Source organism: Bidens hawaiensis, unplaced genomic scaffold (genome assembly GCF_021521415.1).
Source record: "Bidens hawaiensis isolate Kalapana, Puna unplaced genomic scaffold, B.hawaiensis_p1.1 tig00032156_1, whole genome shotgun sequence".
NCBI classification, from domain to species: Eukaryota; Viridiplantae; Streptophyta; class Magnoliopsida; order Asterales; family Asteraceae; genus Bidens; species Bidens hawaiensis.
This window is the reverse complement of record NW_027495465.1, coordinates 54341-61227: the sequence shown is the minus strand read 5'-3', so window position 1 is coordinate 61227 and position 6887 is coordinate 54341. Positions and strand designations below refer to the sequence as shown.

The 6887-nt window shown below is 36.8% G+C and overlaps 1 long non-coding RNA gene across 1 annotated transcript; it reads right to left on the bottom strand.

The window, feature by feature from the left end:
* Window positions 1-1037: 1037 nt before the first annotated feature.
* LOC143583160 (uncharacterized) lies at window positions 1038-3096 on the bottom strand. Its single transcript, XR_013144110.1, has 3 exons — window positions 1483-3096; window positions 1223-1406; window positions 1038-1141 (listed from the first exon to the last, which is right to left on the bottom strand). It is a non-coding gene; the product is annotated as an uncharacterized LOC143583160 (long non-coding RNA).
* Between the last annotated feature and the right edge of the window lie 3791 nt (window positions 3097-6887).

Here is a 6887-nt window from a genome sequence, read left to right as displayed (position 1 = left end):
AAAAGTTCACCTCACTTTATTAAACACTCGTGAGAAGAACATTGGACTGGGGGGACTTGAAGAGGTAGGTCCCAGCAGAGCCCAGTTGGACCCGCAAGACTCACCTTAAACAGGGACGTCTGCGCAGAGACCAACTGGATCCGCAGGACCAACCATGCTCAGAGACGTGACGTCCTTACGCGCAGTACGCAAGCTGGTCCCGCAGGAAATGCCTCCCAATGGTGAAGGACTCCGCCTGTTCCCGCAGCCTCGGATACAAGCCATTAGGGAAGGCCACCCGCGCAGCATGACTACACGCACAAGGCACTTAGCTCTCGATCATTCAGTGTCACCTGAAGGAATGAGCCAAGCCGGGAGCAATCCCGCACAGAGGCGGGAGGGGGAATACTCCCGCCCAAATAAGCCAGTCCGTATACTGAAGGATCTTTTACTGTACCTGACGAGGTATGGGCGAAAGATCTGATCAGAGATACGACAGCTCACTGATACAGTATGGCGAGCAGCATGCTCCTGTACTGTATCACTATTAGCCGCTGCCTACTCACCAACTACTGCCATACCACGTGCGTAGCCGTCAGTTGGTGGAACAGGAATAGTATACAGCAGGCCTGGTCACTATCAGCCGCTACCTACCCACCAACTACCAGCAGGGCACGTGCGTAGGCTACTGTTGGTGGAACAGGAATACTGTTGCAGCCGGCCATACCTCTTTGGAAACCTACCTTCGGCTATAAATACCACAAATGGTATGACCATCTCATCTTATCATACCTTACTACATTATCATCATAATATACCTGATATCTGCTCTAGCAATCTCTTAATATACTTTTATATTTAAAGAGCAATCTAGTCTGATTCTCACGCCGGAGGGTGGTCACAAGGAGGAACCCCCCCCCCTTCTCAGTGACGAGCTCACGGTGTCTGTTTTGCAGGTTATCAGAAGAACCATCTTCCAAGGGTCTAACCCCTCGTGGGAAACAGCTATCCAACCCCCAGGTTACCAGTAATCTGTCCGGGGTCCGGTTAGTGTTTCTTCATTCTTCTAAACCTCTTATGCCGAAGCAATGGCAGCGACTTCTCTTGTTTCCCTTTCTGGAAATCTGCCACGCCACCATGCAAAGTAGCAAACCCTATGTAACTGACGAAGTTTAGCAGTTGTCGTAAATCACTAAATCGGGCATACAACCGGAAAAACATAACTAAGAGTTGGTGGACTTACCTAAGGCAGTAGGCCAATTCGAATTTCGCTATGCATAATCAAAATCATTAAGAATTCATTCAATCACCCAAATTTCTATCTGGACCTTTCCTCTGTATATCCTTTTCACATTTTGCATTTCTTTGGGCTTTTCTCTCTTCGAATTTTACTTTTACTATAAAGTTCTGAATATTTGAATCTGACACTGCATCAATCACCTAACAACTCATCAGATTATGACACTAAAAAAGGATATATTAACAGGTGAAAACAAATTATACCTTGAGAGTTGGAATGCCTTTCAATGCACATGCAGAAATGCAAGTAAGATGTTTAAACATAATCCACTAATTCCTATATTCATGCAATGCAATATTAAGAGCTATAGTTTGACTTTTAAGGTCAAATCAAATTATATTATGTAGGATCATAAAATAATTGACATGTAGTTCGAGACATAAGCATAATTCAATTTAATCATCAACAATTGTATGAGGCTCATATTTGCATAAAATAGAACAAATGAGAATAAATCCACCATGGCTGCAAAATCTTCTGGTTGTACTGTGAATGAATCAGTAGTTCCAATCACATAACCCTCAAGATTGCCACACCAAGATGCGGATAAATTCACACTTAAGTTCATCATCATAGCATTAGCTCAAACGTAGTTAATCATCACAGCCTCTCAGTTTAAACCACAGGACAATCAATGGAGAGATTGAGAAAGAAAATGTCGTGGAAAGGTGGAGTAATAAGAAACACCACCATAAACAAACAATCGTTTATAAGTTGTACCACACACTTGAAAACTTGTCAGGCTATCACAGTGACATTTTGTGAGTAACTGAAACTTTCAATTATATATATAATGATTTCATAGCCTCTATTTGGTACATATAACGCTTTGTCAGATCCATTTGTCGGCCTCGAGAGACGCACAAGCTGAAAATAATCCACAATATATATCAATTCATAATAAAATGCAGCTTCATTCAATAATATTTGAAATGAAATGTATAAGGCTATAAAAGTTGCAGTCTTTATTAAATATCAAATTGCCACTCTTACTTAAATTAGAAACCATCTTATAATCTTATCAACTAAAGCAAAAACTAATTCGTTCTAATTATTCAAAAAAATATTTTGTGTAAATGATAATGATTATGAATATTCAGGCTTAAAGTAAATATATGGTGTTTTCTCATGTGAGTGTATTGCTCTACAACACTAAATGAAACTTTTGTTCATTTATTTATCATTTAGGTAAGCAAACAAACAGATGGCTAAACCAGAAAAACCTTTTGCTAACATGTGATAAGTTCATTCATAATATTTCATATTAAACTTTGACTTGAATCATGTTTGAAAAAGTATCATAAGTTGTTAGTTTAAAACTACATCTTTCAGTTTCCTCATAATTTCTTCTTACATAGAATCAATCGCTTATGTTCTTATACTCATGTCTATTAATTAAAAAAAATCTTCTTATTTCTATCTTTTCTAAACTAACGACCAAATATAACCACTCAATCTAAGAGGCATCATACAAACTAATTACTAACTACTATCAAAATGTAAACCGAATCAAATTCAATTCTCCAACTAAACATTAATCAGACCTGAGATGTGTATACACATCAGTTTAATTAGATATATTTGTAATCATAATGCATAGAACATAACATGCGCTGATCCAATAAACATGAACACGAATGGAAGCATAAACTGAAAACTCACCTCTTCAATCGATCATAAAATGCACAAGAAGCAATCATCGGAGCACCGCCACCACCGCACGATTGTCTCCTGGGGTTCGCAGATCGAAATCGGTTACAATCAGCGGCGAGGGAAGCAACAACCATCGTCATACAATACACCCTAGTTTTAACAGCCATGACTTCCCAAAACCAAGAGACATGAATCCAAATCAAGCAATCACAAGCTGCCAACAATAAAGCTTTAGGGAGTCGTATCACATGCTTGAAAACTTGTCGGACTAGCACAGTTACAATTGTGAGTAACAGAAACTTTCAAATCTATCTATAATATATATAAACGAAAATCAAAAAAATCTTACGTGTCACGATATGGTCGCTCCCCTTTTTTGGAGTCACCAGATTTGCTTGATTTCTAAATGATAACTTCTCATGCATTTGACCCGAATTCATGGGTATGGGTCTTATCAAACCCAGATATTCCTTAAACGGGTTATAACATCTCCATCAATAAAAAATTATTCTCACCAAATTATTGATGTAAAAATCCTATAAAATAGGATATACTAAAAATTAATATCTTATTTATTTTAAAAAAGATATATATATATTATTTAAATTAAAAACCAATTTGATAGTAAAAAATATAAACGGGTCTTGTGTCTCTTCAAACCATAAGTATATCATTAACTTTCATAAATATTATTTATAATTAAAAAACCAATTTTATAGTAAAAGAAATAAACGGGTCTTGGGTCTCATCAAAACCATATAGTTTTTAAACCGAGTTATAACATCTCATTTATTTATCAAACAATTTATCATCAAACCATAAGTATATTATTAACTTTCATACAATAAAAAAAATATAAATACAAAAAATAAATAAATATTAGAACAAATAATATAAAGCAACCCCCGTAATACGGAGAATAAAAACTAGTTAATATATATATAATTGTTGTTCATATTGTTGTAATTTAATTTCTTAAACAATCCTGTTATATTATGATGTTCAGAGTGAATCCACTATGATTCCTTTCAACAACATGCAAAAACATATAACCACTCTATCAATAATATTTGTCACGTGCCACAAGTGATTCAGCTAATATTTTTGTAATTTAGTTTCTTAAAATAATCTTTTTATATCATGATGTTTAGAGTGAATCCACTATGATTCCTTTCAACAACATGAAAAATCATATAATCACTCTATCAATGATATTTGTCACGTGCCACAAGTGATTTAGCTAATACATGGGAAGATTACCGAAATAGACAACTTTGACTAAATCTTATATAAAATAGACATTGAAAATGTAGCCCCGTTTTGTATATCAGTCTTTTGTATTTGTTTAGTCCACGATGTATTTAGTTAGCTTGTCGGTTTCTTTGATTGTATGTTTGAGCTGAGACCATGTATAATGAGCCCATTGAGCCGTCCATAATACAATGGGGGCATGGGATGCTTCCCCTATAAATAGGGAAGCTTACCCATACACATCCCAACCTTTTTCAAAAACAAATATGTTATACTCTCACCAACTTCTCTTTACTCCTTTCTCCCTTACCAATTGGGTAATAACTCAACCAAACAAGATTCGATATCTCGGTTCTCTACTTGTTAATTCTGCTAGCTAGTAGTGAAATTGATCTAAGAACTTTAGTTGTTTGATCCATTCTAAGGAACAACAAATGGTATCAGAGCTTTTGGTTCTATTAGTTGCGGTTCTTGGGTAAACATTGTATTTTGGTCTTGTTCATGTGTTGAAGACTTGTATTCAAGTGTTATAGTGGGTCTACGGGTTCACTTGTTTGATAAATGTGTGTTTGCAAGCTTGAAATAAGTTTGTTTAAAGGATTCGGGTTTGTAAAGATGTGTGTTCTTGTGTTTGTTATTTGCTAAAAATGTTACGATTCAAGAAGATTGTGTGGCTTGAGTTTAAAAACTTGTGTTTCTAGATCTATAAGTGTTTAAAGGGTTCCAATCAAGTTTCTATAAGTGGATAAAGGTGTACTTGTGTGAAAAGACGTGTAAAGAGTAAATTTCGTACTTTCTGAAAACCAGATCTAATCGAATTCCAGTTCATTCGAATCGAGTGTCAAATGATTAGAATTGAATAACAAAACATTAGTGTCGAGTTCAGAAGCCAATCGAATCAAAATTCAATACCAATCGAGCCGAGTCTCTATTCGATTCGATTGCTTTTTCCATTCGATTTGATTCCATTTCCTATTCGATTCGATTGAAATCCTATTTGATTTGTTTAACAATTTGATTTGATTCATTTTCAATTCGATCCGTATGTACTTGAAACTTTTGATAGAACAAGTTATTGGACTATTTAATAAATCACTAATTTGCATGATGACTACTGAAACTTAAGCATTGAAGAACATCATGATCTTTGAGAATGAAGTCAACAAACCTCCAAAAACTACTCAAATAGGACAATAATTTTGACGAATTCAAGTGGCGTTTCAAGAACTACATGTCATGTCACACCCTCAAATCCACTAACGGAGTTTTATCGTCAGAGGGTGTGAACTAACAGGATCGGAATCATTAGTTATAATCAAACACCATAAATGAAGTTTTCAAACCACGAAAACATTTAAGTCTAAATGAGTGCGGAAGCGTAAATTCATAAACCAAGTGTTGCGTCACGCAGGACGACTTAAAACCCAATTAATAACAGTTTAAAAACAAGTTTGCAAAACGATAGTGTTCAATGAAATGCATGTTCCTATACCGCGCGCGCGCCTCGGCTACATGAGAATAACATACTAAAAGTGTCAACACAGGGTTGGTGAGTTCACATATATAAATAAAGAAAATGTTTGCGTTTTGCGTTTGCGTTACCAGATAATGTTATGTCAATTATATATCGATAGGTAGCTAGCCTATAAAACAAGTATTACTAAGTGTTCGACACCGAAGCCGACTGTTTATCAATTGCCTTGCCACCATGTCTACCACGACCATGGAAAATGTGTTAGCCAAGATTACACCCACTCGACCTCCAGTCGAGTTTAGAGTTGGGTGGGGTCTGTCTGGGTTTGACAGACCCCACCCAACTCTAAACTCGACTGGAGGTCGAGTGGGTGTAATCTTGGCTAACACATTTTCCATGGTCGTGGTAGACATGGTGGCAAGGCAATTGATAAACAGTCGGCTTCGGTGTCGAACACTTAGTAATACTTGTTTTATAGGCTAGCTACCTATAGATATATAATTGATTTAACATTATCTGGTAACGCAAAACGTAAACGCAAACGCAAACGCTTTATTTATATAAACTTGTGAACTCACCAACCCCGTGTTAACACTTTTAGTATGTTATTCTCAGGTAGCCGAGGTGGGCGCGCGGTATAGGAACATGCATTACATTGAACTCTATCGTTTTTGCAAACTTGTTTTTAAACTGTTATTAATTGGGTTTTAAGTCATCCTGTGTGACGCAACACTTGGTTTATGATTTTACGCTTTCGCACTTATTTACACTTAAATGTTTCGTGGTTTGAAAACTTTACTTATGGTTTGATTATAACTAATGATTCCGATCCTGTTAGTTCACACCCTCTGACGGTAAAACTCCGTTAGTGGATTTTGAGGGTGTGACAGATTGGTATCAGAGCCATTGGTTATAGCGAACTAGAATTGCATGCATACTAGACTATAACCGCAACGACCCATTAGTTATAATTTCTACGCACTGCATATATACTTTATTTAGTCTTTCATTATCCTTATCTCTTACCTCATTCACTCATACGTGCGCATACACGACTTACCTATAGGGATGTGGACGCCACCATCATCATCATCCGACCAGTTGACTCATGCCCATGGAAAGGAACCGCAACTACCTACCTCGTCGCCACCCCGAGTAGCCCCGGAACTAGAAGCCCCTGCACCGAAGTGGTATCGCCTATCTGGAGGCATGTATGACGATGAGTTAGCT